Raw genomic sequence first — 12,653 nt, 5'->3', positions numbered from 1 at the left:
ATCTCACTCATATGTGGAGTTTAAGAAAGAAAACAGGTGGGAGCACCTGGTTGGCTCAGTCAGTTAAGTGTCTGCCTTTGGTACAGGTCATGATCCCGAAATTCTAGGATCAAGCCTTATGTCAGGCTCTGCTCCACAGGGAGTCTGCTTTTCCCTCTCCCTCTGCCCCTTCCCTCCCCCTACTCCTGCTCTCTCTATCTCAATTAAGTAAATAAAATCTTTTTTTTTAAGATTTTATTTATTTATTTGACAGACAGATCACAAGTAGGCAGAGAGACAGGCAGAGGGGGGCTGGAAGCAGGCTCCCTGCTGAGCAGAGAGCCCAATGTGGGGCTTGATCCCAGGACCCTGGGATCATGACCCAAGCCGAAGGCAGAGGCTTTAACCCACTGAGCCACCCAGGCACCCCAAGTAAATAAAATCTTAAAAAAAAAAAAAAAAAAGTCAGTTGTGGCTCGTTCCCTCTTTCCTTTTTTTCCTTTACCCTTTTCTGTATGTTTATCTGTTTTCTTTCCTTTTTTAAAGAGGGCACTTGTTATGTGTAAGTGATGAATCACCGAATTCTACTCCAGAAACCAATATTACACTGTATGTTAACTAACAAAATTTCAATAAATTAAAAAAAAAAAGACCCTAAAAAAAATTCACTATTTAAAAATGTAGTTGTTAAAAAAAATGATTGTTGACCTTTGCATCTTTGAATCTACATTCCAAATTTTGCAAGTAATTACTTGGACTCACTGCCTGTTCTAAAATTTTAACTTTGTATCTGCCACTATTATTTGGAGAAATAATCCGTGTGCAAGGTAGAATGATTTGAAGAATTTTCTTCTTCAAAAAAAAAAAGATTTTTAGTATATTTTATGTATGCGCTGATGCTTAGTCTGAGAAACTGATATTTACGCTAGAAAAATAGAAGTAAACAGTAGTTTGGGCCTTTATATTACTTTTTTAAGTGTGCTGTAACAAGTTACTACAAACTGAATGGCTCAAATTTTAAAGAATTACTCTTTCACAATTCTTGAAGCCTGAAAGTCCAAAATCAAGTTGTCTGCAGGGCTGTGCTCTTTTGAGGGCTTTAGTGAAGAATCTGTTATATTCCTTTCTCTTTGCTTCTGTTGTTTCCTGGCAATCCTTAGCATTCCTTGGTTTATAAACTCATTATTTCAGTCTCTGCCTCCCTCATTACATGGTTTTCTCCCTGGGTTCCTATGTTTTTTCTGCTCTTCTCTATAAGGACACAGTCAGATTAGAGCCCACCGTAATTCAGTATGACCTCAACTTGATTACATCTATAAAGATCCTATTTGCAAACAAGTTAACATGCAAGTGTCAAGAATTAGTTTTTGAACATATTTTGGGAAATGACACAATTTAAGCAATAACACTCTCTAATATATGTTTTTGAACTGAGAATAAAGTTAGGGCAGAAAAATTAATTTCTAAAAACAAGAAAATTTTCTTTTCCTGTGAAAGAAGTTGTTTCACTTGTGACAAGATATGGTCTATGTGTAGATGTACATATTTTATTTATAATGATTTGTCAATAAGTTTCTTGAACATAATTAGTTTCTCTATAATATTTTTGCCCATATACTCTATAACTATTTTTTTAAATTATGAAACAGTATCTACCATTTTGTTTGTTTACTTGAGCTCAGAGTTAAAATAATAGGGTTACTATTTTATGATTAAAGCTTGTATCCATATTATATATATCAACAAATAAGATTCTCTAAAGACTTTAGAGATAGTTTTGTATTTACATTTTTAATTTTACTGAAAGTTACACTTTGTAAATGAACTGAGTTAGTTTTTCCTTTGCCAGTTTTGATTCAAACCAGAGCCACTTTTTATTTTCATGAGTAAGAAATTCACTTTAAATTCAAATTTAAAAATATTCTTAATCTTTCAAAATGAATGTAGCCACGATATATTTTTAACACTAATTATATAGCTCATTCTAGTAAAGTTAATTCTAATTAAATCTTTCTAATATATAATTTGGTATGTCGTATAGATTGTCAGTACATTTTTATGTTCTTTATGATCATCTCCCATATATTTAGGTAATTGTCATAAATTTTTCATGTAATAAAACTTACATAGGATGTATACTCTTATTTCAGAAGTTCAGTGAGAGTGTTTTATGTATATTTTCTTGTGTTTGAACTTCTGACAAGGAAGGAAGATAAAGCATTATAAACTCCTGTTTGGGGAGTGAAGAAAGATGGAGTTGAAGGATCCCCAGCTCACCTTATCTTATGGCTACAACTAGGTAACATCCACATCAGTATAAATAACGCAGAAAATGACCCAAAGACCGGTAGAACAGATTCTCTGTAGATTAATGTAGAGAAGAGGACACATCAAACAGGTAAGAGATGTGGTCAGGAGTCAGACTGACCCACAGGACTGTCTGCAGGAGGGAAAGATGCTGAGGACATGGATAGAGGAAATAAACAGGCCCTCACACCAGGCATCCCAAACACAGGAACCTATATAAGGAAGACAAATCTTCATATCATGTGGCTTTGAAAACCAGGGAGCATAGTTCTGTGAGTTCTTATAATTAGTGGGACTTAACACCTAGAACTTTAAAAATCAGCAAGCTTAGTTCTGGCAGAGCCAGGAGGGTAATAGGAAACTGAGTCCCCACCCTTAAAGAGACAGCAGAACAAACAACTCTAATGAAATACAGCTTAGAAGCAGCAGTTGAAAAATGCATAGGGTATAAAGAAGGGAGATTTATTTACTAATCTCAGAGTATGTGCTGGAGGGGCAGGGATCTGTTGGAGACTTGCCCAGTAATAAAAGAGCTAGTGGGCACCACTTCCCTCGCCTAACCCCAGCCTAGGTAAATGGACACATGTAGGAACTAATGCAACGTAAACACTGTCTTGCTAATAACATCCCACCCCCACTCTTTTCTGCAGATTTACCGCCTCTATCCTAGTTGGGACAAGTGCTTTCCCAGGCAGCTACAGGTCTCCTCCTGCAGCAGACCCCCAAGTACCTTCCTAACAGCATGTCACCTTCCCCCAGACCCCCTTGCTCTCCTATAGATTCACTCCCTCCAGCCCAGGGGCAGGAGTTTTCTCAAGTAGCAGCAGATCCCTTTCCATGGCACACCAGTGCAAACCTTGCTGGCCCCACATGCCTTGCCCATGCATTCTCCTGCAGACCTGCCCTCAGGAGGAGTCAATCCAAAGCAGTGCCACAAGTGTCACATTGTACAACAGGGGCAAGCACCACTTCAAACAGACTCTTGTCTTGGGGGGAGAGGGAAAGATAACCACACACACCAATCCCACTATGACCCCCAGTGGTAGACTTCTGATCTGACTACAGGCCCCACTCATCAATATAAGCTTCTCAGAGAACAACACAGGGAGAGCACACTGCAGTTTGCTGTTACCACAGTTCTGGCAAATGCCTGCTCTGATTGATCTCAAGCCCAAGGTGGCCCCACACTGGCCCACTAATAACACAGGGACCAAACCATGCCCCTACCACACAAAGAGAGCCATTGCAGACAGCTGAGCTGAAGACGAATGCAGCTGAGCCACAACAGCAGGGTACATGCAACACACACAGGAGGCACCCCTGAAACACCAGGTTCTGGTGAACAGGGAACATTACATTGCAGGGCACAAGATCTCTTCTTTACAAGGCCACTACTTTCAAGCGCAGGAGATAGAGCTAACATTTCCTATCACATAGAAATGCATACAGAGAGTTAGACAAAATGAGATAGAGGAATATGTCCTAAATGAAAGAATAGGACAAAATCACAGCAAGAGACCTAAATGGAACCTAGGTAAGTAATATACCTAATAGAGAATTTAAAATAATTATCATAAGATACTCACTGGACTTGAGAAAAGAGTGGAAGGCCTCAGTGAGACCCTTAAGAAAGAATAAAAAGCCTAAAAAAGAACCCATAAGAGATGAAGAACTCAATAAGTAAAATTAAAAATCACTAGAGGGAATAAGTAGTAGACTAGAGGAAGCAGAAGAATGGATCAGTGTGACCTGGAGGACAGTGTGATCTGAAAATAGATTAAGGGAACTCAACGACACCATCATGCATAATAACATTCATTTTATAGGGATCCTAGAAGAAGAAGAGGGGGAAGAGTGGGCAGAAAATCTATTTGAAGGAATAACAGTTGAAAATTTACCAAATCTAGAGAAAGAGAGAATTTTAAAAGCAGCAAAAGAAAAGAAAACAGTGACATCCTATGAAACTAGAAATAAACCACAAGAAAAAAAAATCTGGTAAGACCAAAAACACATGGAGGTTAAATAACATGCTACTAAACAATGAATAGATCAACAAAGAAATCAAAAGGTGACAAAGGGGACACCTGGATGACTCACTCAGTTAAGTGTCTGCCTTTGACTCAGGTCATGAGCCCAGGATCCTGGGATCAAGCCCTGCATTAGGCTCCCTGCTTGTGGGGAGCCTGCTTCTCCCTCTCCTCCCTGCTCATACTCTCTCTTGCTGTTTCTCTCTCTCTCAAATAGATAAATAAAATCTTAAACAAAAAAAAAAAGGAGACAAAGGAAAATGAAAACACAATGGTCCAAAATTTTCAAAATGCAGCAGAATCTGTTCTAAGAGGGAAGTTTGTAGGCATATAGGCGTACCTTAAGCAAGAAAAATCTCAAATTAACAACCTAACCTTACAACTAAAGCACTGGAAAAAGAACAAACAATACCCAACACCAGTAGAAGGGAGGAAATAATAAAGATTAGAGCAGAAATATACAAAATAGAAACTAAAAAAAAATAGAACAGGTCAATGAAACCCATAGCTGGTTCTTTAGAAAGATAAACCAAATTGATAAATCTTTAGCCAGTCTCATCAAAATCTGGAGAGGACTCAAATAAACAAAATTAGAAATGAAGAAGGACAAATAACAACCACCACCACAGATTTACGAAGAATTATAAGAGAATTTTATGGAAAATTATATGCCAACAAATTGGACAACCTAGAAGAAATGGATAAATTCCTAGAAACATATAATCTTCCAAAACTGAATCAGGAAGAAATAGAAAATTTGCACAGACTGATTACCAGCTATGAAATTGGATCAGTAATCAAAAACTCCCAACAAGCAAAAATTAAGAACCAGATGGCTTCCTGGGTGAATTCTACTGAACACTTAAAGAAGAATTAATACCTATTCCTCTCAAACTATTCCAAAAAATAGAAGAGTAAGGAAAGCTTCCAGATTCATTCTATGAAGCCAGTATTACCCTGATATTAAAAATGTATAAAGACACTACAAAAAAAGAGAACTCTAAGCTAATATCTCTGATGGACATAGATGCAAAAATCCTCAACAAAATATTAGCAAACTAAGTTTTCAGCAATACATTTTTAAAAATCGTTCACCACAGGTGGGATTTATTCCTGGGATACAGGCTAGCTCAATATTCACAAATTAATTAATGTCATATGTCACATCAACAAGAGAAAGGATAAAAATCATATGATCATTTAAATAGATGCAGAAAAAGCATTGGACAAAGTACAACATTATTCATCATAAAAATTCTCAATGAAAGAGGTTTAGAGTGAACATAGCTCGTAATAAAGGCTCTTTATGGAAAAAAAAAAAAAACAAAGCTAACATCGTACTCAGTGGTGAAATACTGAGAATTTTTCTTTCTCAGGTCAGGAACAAGACAAGAATGTCCACTCTTACAATGTTTAATCAACATAGTACTGTAAGTCCTAGCCACAGCATTCAGAGAAGAAAAATAAATAAAACCATCCAAATTGCTAAAGAAGAAGTAAAACTTTCACTCTTTGCAGATGACATGATACGATATATTGAAAACCCAAAAGACTCCACCAAAAACCTACTAGAGCTGATAAATGAATTCATTAAGACTGCGGGATACAAAATGAACATACACAAATCCGTTGTCCTTCTGTACATTAATAGTGTAGAGAAAGAGAAATTAAGAAAACAGTCCTATTTACAAGTTCACCCAAAAATAATAAAATGCATAGGGGTAGGTGAAAGACTTGTACTCTGAAAACTATAAAACATTAAGGAGGGACACCTGAGTGGCTCAGTTGGTTAAGCATCTGCCTTTGAGTCCCACATTGGGCTCTTTGCTCGGCAGAGAACCTGCTTCTCCCTTTACTTGCCATTTCTCCTGCTTTTGCTCAACCTTCCCTCTTTCTCTGACAAATAAATAAAATCTTTAAAAACATAAAAAGATAAAACATTGAGGAAAGAAATTGAAGATGGCATAAACAAATGGAAAGATATTCCATGCTCATGGATTGAAGAACAAATATTGCAAAAATGTCCATACTACGACATGCAATCTACAGATTTAGTGCAATCCCTATCAAAATACCAAAAACATGTTTCACAGAATTAGAACAAATAATCAGAATTTGTAGAGAACCACAAAAGACCTTGAAAAGCCGAAAGAATCTTTTTTTTTTTAAGATTTTATTTATTTATTTGAGAGAGAGACAGTGAGAGAGAGCATGAGCGAGGAGAAGGTCAGAGGGAGAAGCAGACTCCCCATGGAGCTGGGAGCCCGATGTGGGACTTGATCCCGGGACCCCGGGATCATGACCTGAGCCGAAGGCAGTCGTCCAACCAACTGAGCCACCCAGGCGTCCCCCGAAAGAATCTTGAAAAAGAACAAAACTGGAGGTATCAAAGTCCCAGATTTCAAGATATACCACAGAGTTGTAGTAGTCAAAACAGCATGGTTCTGGGACAAAAATAGACACATAGATCAGTAGAACAGAATAAAGAGCCTAGTAATACAGCTATATGGTTAGTTATACACAGCTATATGGTTAATTAATCTTTGACAAAGGAGGCATGAACATCCAATGGGAAAAAGAGTCTCTTCAACAAATGGTGTTTGGAAAACTGGACCACTTTGTTACACCATACACAAAAATAAACTCAAAATCAATTAAAGACCGAAATGTAATATCTGAAACCATAAAATCCTAGAAGACAGCTTAGGCAGTAATTTCTCTGACATCAGCTATAGCAACATTTTTCTAAATATGTCTCCTATGGCATGTGTAATGAAAGGAAAAATAAACTATTGGGAGTACATCAAAATAAAAAGCTTCTGCACAGTGAATGAAATAATTAACAAAACTGAAAGGTAACCTATTGAATGGGAGAAGGTATTTGCATGTGACATATCCAATAAAGGGTTAGTATCCAAAATGTGTAAAGATCTGATACAACTCAACACCCCAAAACCAAATAATCCAGTTGTAAAATGGGCCAAATACATGAACAGACATTTCTCCAAAGAAGATATGCAGATGGCCAACAGAAACATGAATAGAGGCTCAAATCACTCAGCATAAGGGAAATGCATATCAAAACCCCAAGGAGATACTACCTCACACTTGTCAGAATGGCTAAAATAAAAAATAAAACAAGTTTTGGCAAGGATGCAGAGAAAAAGGAACCCCCGTGCACTCTTGGTTAAAATGCAAACTGGTATAGCCATAGTGGAACTCAGTATAGAGGTTCCTCAAAAAATTAAAATTGAATTTTATATGATCCAGTCATTCTGCTACATATTTTCCCAAAGAAGGTATGAAAACAGTAAATTGAAAAGATATATGCACCCCTATGTTTACTGCAACATTATTTACAATAGCCAAATTATGGAAACATCCCAAGTTTCCATGCATAGATGAATAGATAATGAAGGTGTGGTATAAATATGAAATGAAATACTACTTGTTCAGAACAAAAAATGCAACCCTGCTGTTTGCAGCAACATGAATGGGACTAGAATATAATGCTAAGTGAAATAAGTCGGTCAGAAAAAGACAAATACCAGATGATTTCACTCATGTGGAATATAAGAAACAAAAGCAAACAAAAATGAGCCAATGAAACGACTCTTAACTATAGAGAACAAACTGATGGTTACCAGAGGGGAGGTAGGTGGGAGAATGGATGAAATAGGTGAAGGAAATTAAGAGTATATATATCATGGTGAGCACTGAGTAATGCATAGAATTTTTAAATTTCTATATTGCACACCTGAAATTAATATAATACTTTATTTTAATTATACTGGAATTGTTATTTTTTAAAAAATAATAAGATAAAAAACAGAAAAAGAAAAAAATCCTGTTTCCAGGCGCTTGTGCTTTTTTATTGCATGAAACACATAAAATTTCCAAAAATACTCTTCTTGCAGGTAAAACCTTCAAATTATTCTTTGCATAGAAGAGGTACTTAATAGATGTTTATGAAGTGAATGAAGAACATTGTTATTAGCCCCTTCCATATAGACAGCATCCAGAAGGAGTGATATTGAAAGCAAGGTGACTCTGAAGCTAATTCGGTTAAATATTTTCTTTAAATTTGGTATAAGAGATAAACAGACATTGGAACTAGAGAATTTGAAATGCTGCAAAGTGGAGACATGTTCTTTATTTCCTGGAATTTTTCAGTAAACTGAAGGGCTTGTGGCTTTGGTTTATATTTTTATCTCTTTTTCCAAATGAATTCTGAAACTTTGAGAAAAGAAAACATAAAGTGCAAGGTTAAATGAATAGTTGACCGTTTAAAGAGTAAGTTTTGATTTTCTAAACTATGGATCACATTACTAAAGCAGTGGTTCTCCACTCTATGTATGCTTCAGCAAAACCTGGAAAGCTTTTTAAAAAATGTAAATGTTTTGGCCCTATCTCTTCTGTTTAATCTCAGTTCTGCTAATTACTACTGTGTGCCTGAGTATTTTTTTATTCCATAAAATTGGATTCTCTAGAAGTGGAGATGATACAAAAGTACTGGAGTTTTGAATAAGAATGAGCCTCACAGAAAATGTGAACAATATCTACTTAGAGTTGTGCTGATCTACTTAGGAAAACTTGAACTGAAAAATAAGGACTTTATAGTTTGATAGACAAGTAACAGTAAAGTAAATACCCCATATTACTGGTTAAAAAAAAAATAGGGAAAATACGAGGGTATTGTACTTTTGCCCTCTAGTGTTTATATTCCAAGGCCTAGGATATGTCTTAAACTGGAATGGACTGATTTCTTAGATGGAGGATTTAACATAAATAGTGTGTTCACAGTGAGAGTGAATGCACATATTTGTTGGGAGTATGACATTAGTAGTTATGGTGGCGAGTAGGGATAGGGTAGGAGCGGCTTACGGAATTCTTACAGATTGCAAAACCTCTAAGACCTTTCCAACTCTAATATGCTATGTTTGTAAATAAGTGACAGTCCTTTCTTTACATGTATTTATCAATCTATACATTTTGAAAACTTTTATGTGCCAGACACCATACCAAAACATAAAATCTGTGGACATGAAGAAAAATAGAATATACTAAGTTTCATAATCACTACAATAAAGTATCACGGAAACAATTAAATACTTCTATTTCATATATACATGTGTTGGTTATTTCTCTTACCATTTAGGTGTTACATGAGCTAGGAATTCCAATGTACTTAAATGTTCAGAAAGAAATTGCATTAGGATAATTAGAAAAAGTGTCATCTCGATCCAGGATGTTTGAGGAGAAACTTGAAAAGTCTGTACGAGGTGCAACATACTGTATCTCACTCAAATTACTAAAGGTTAAGACTCAGATCCTAACGTCAATTACTGTCATTGTTCCTCGTCTGCATGATTCTTTACTGAGTATGTAACTGATCAAGTTGCTTTTGATGCATCTATTGCTTGTTAATAGCTAGAATCTTGGGGAGAGAGGCCAATTTCCTGGAATAAAAACTGCTGAGGATAGAGAATCAGCATCCATAAGAGAAAAAGGTCTGATCGTAATGGGCTTTGGAGGACAGGATTCAATTGATTCCAGAGCCCCAGTGGAAGTGAAGGGAAAGGAATTTCTAGAGAAAACTCTCGTTCTGACTTGAAAGAAGCAAAATGAAAACAGCAATAATTATTTCCTTTTTTCTGGCATATATTTCAAAAACAGTTTGAGAGGAAAAAAAGTCCACAAGGAAAATTGAGTTTACACTTATATTTAGATAACTTCCCTTATTCCAGACTTTTACTGCTTTTTGCTATACTGGATTTTAGTAAGTCAATCCCTTTTTTGAAATGTTTTAACTTCATAATAGAATTCAGTATGTAATACTGTCAACGAGTAAAGAGAGGGAGAGGGACATATTTACTCAAATAGCATATGACTGGTGAGTTTCTTCAGAAGGAATATGTTTTGTTAGGTTTTGCTTTTGAATTGTTAAAGCAATACTCATGGTTTTTAAAATAAATAATATGGAAAAGCATAAAATAAAAAGTAAAATTTGGAACCATCCTGTTTCTACTTTCCACAAGTAACTTATATTGGCTTATTTTATGTATCATTTCAGAAATCTTCTATTGACATATAAGTTTATGTGTGTACATACATGTAACATACACATGCATATGCTGTATATGCTTTTTTTTAACATAAATGCAGAATATCCATTGTTCTTTACTAATGGCCTTTCCCTCATCTCTTTATTACTGATTTCTAGGAGCTCTTAGTATTCTAATAAAATGTGTCTTTTCTTAGGTATTTCAAACATTTTTCTGCTATTTAATTTGCACTCAACTTGATTTATGGTAGTTTCTTTTTTCCCATGCTGAAATTTTAAGTTTTAGTCAAATAATCAGTCTTTCTTTTTATGGCTTCTGTTTATTTCCAATATTATAAAATATATAACACCATTACTTCTTTCCCACCCTTACAGATTAATTTCTGTTAAGAGATTTTATTATAGCAGTTTTAGGTTTACAGCAAAACTAAGAGAAACATGTAGAGATTTCCCATAGACCCTCTGCCCCCAAACATTCATAGTCTCCCCCATTACCAGTTTCCCCACCACAGTTGTACATTTGTTACAATTGATAAAACTACATAGACACATCATTATCACCTAAAGTCTACAGTTCACCTTAGGGTTCACTATTGGTATTGTACATTTTGTGGGTTAGGACAAATTTGTAAAGGCATGTACCCACTCTCATAGTATCATGCGCAGTAGTTTCACTGCCGTAAAAATCCTCTATGCTCTGCAAATTCCTCCCTCCCTCTAAATTTTTTTAAATAAAATACTTTATATTTAAATCTTTAAATTATCCGGAATCTTGTTAGTGTACCAGCAGCTTTTACTGATTAATCTTTTAATTTTTATTTTAATTTTAATTTTTGGCATTGATTTTTTTTAAGTCACCTTTATCATATATAAAAATCTTACGTGTTTTGAAGTATATTTCAGGATTCTCCAGTATATATTTTCTATCTATTTCTTCTCTAGTATATGACTCCTTAATGGCTGTTTCTTTCTTTCCAGTGTTCTGGAAGGACTGGTCTCCTCTGTACTACTCTTTTTTTTTTTCCAAAATATTTGTAGATAATGACATATTTTTAACCAGATGACCTTTGGTATCATCTCTCAGGTTTTGAAAATAAAAAATCCTATTGCTATTTAGGGGCACCTTGGTGGCTCAGTTGGTTAAGCAGCTGCCTTCAGCTCAGGTCATGATTCTAGAGTCCCAGGATCCAGTCCCACATCAGGCTCCCTGCAGAGCAGGGAGTCTGCTTCTCCCACTGACCTCTCTCCTTTCATGCTCTCTCTCTCTCATTCTCTCTCTCAAATAAATAAATAAAATCTTTAATAAAATATCCTATTGCTATTTTAATAGGAATCTTACTAAAATAGTAGATTAATTTAGTTGGAATAATAAGTCTTTGAATATTGATTATATCTGTCCTGGAAACAGATTACGTGTCTTATAGATATCTGGATTTGTTTATTCTGAGTTATTTATTTATATTGTGTTTTTCATATTAAATGGGTGTGTTTCTAGTTTTTATTTTCTAATTGGACATGGCTTACATATATATAGGAGAATCATTGATTTTCATATATTATGTAACTAGCTACCTTTCTAAACTCTTTGGGTGTGGGGGGGTTATCCATTGATTTTCTTGGTTTCTCAAGTATACATGAATGTCATCATGGAAATAAGGACAGATTTACCTCTTCCCCCTAACCAAGCTTATTGAGTAATAATTGACTTCTAAGTTTAAGGTGTATAATGTGATGATTCGATATAAATGTATATTACAGATGATTACCACAATAATGTTAGTTAACATATCCATCTCTTTCTCATATTATTACACTGGGGAAGGGTGCATATGTGTGTGTATGGTGTGTGAGATCTGCTCTCTTAGCAACTTTCAGATATACAATATCTTACTTACTCATTTTATAACTGGAAGTTTGTACCCTTTGACCACCTTCACCACTATGCTGTGCATTAGATCTCCAGGACTTACTCATCTTATAACTGGAAGTTTGTACCCTTTGACCACCTTCACCCATTTCTCCCACCTTATTTCCCACCCCACCTCAGCAACTACCAATCTACTTTCTGTTTCTCTGAGTTCCGTCTTTTTAAGAGTCCACAGGTAAGTGAGATCATACAGTATTTGTTTTTCTCTGTTGGATTTATTTCACTTAGCATAATGCTCTTAAGGCTCATCCATGTAGTCACAAATGGCAGGATTTCCTTCTTTTTATGGATAATATTTCATATTATAAGCACACACACATAAATACACATCACTTTTTCTTTATGCATT

Source organism: Lontra canadensis, unplaced genomic scaffold (assembly GCF_010015895.1).
Source record: "Lontra canadensis isolate GAN:19392208 unplaced genomic scaffold, GSC_riverotter_1.0 scaffold11, whole genome shotgun sequence".
Taxonomy (NCBI): Eukaryota; Metazoa; Chordata; class Mammalia; order Carnivora; family Mustelidae; genus Lontra; species Lontra canadensis.
Note: the sequence above shows the minus strand (reverse complement) of the source record.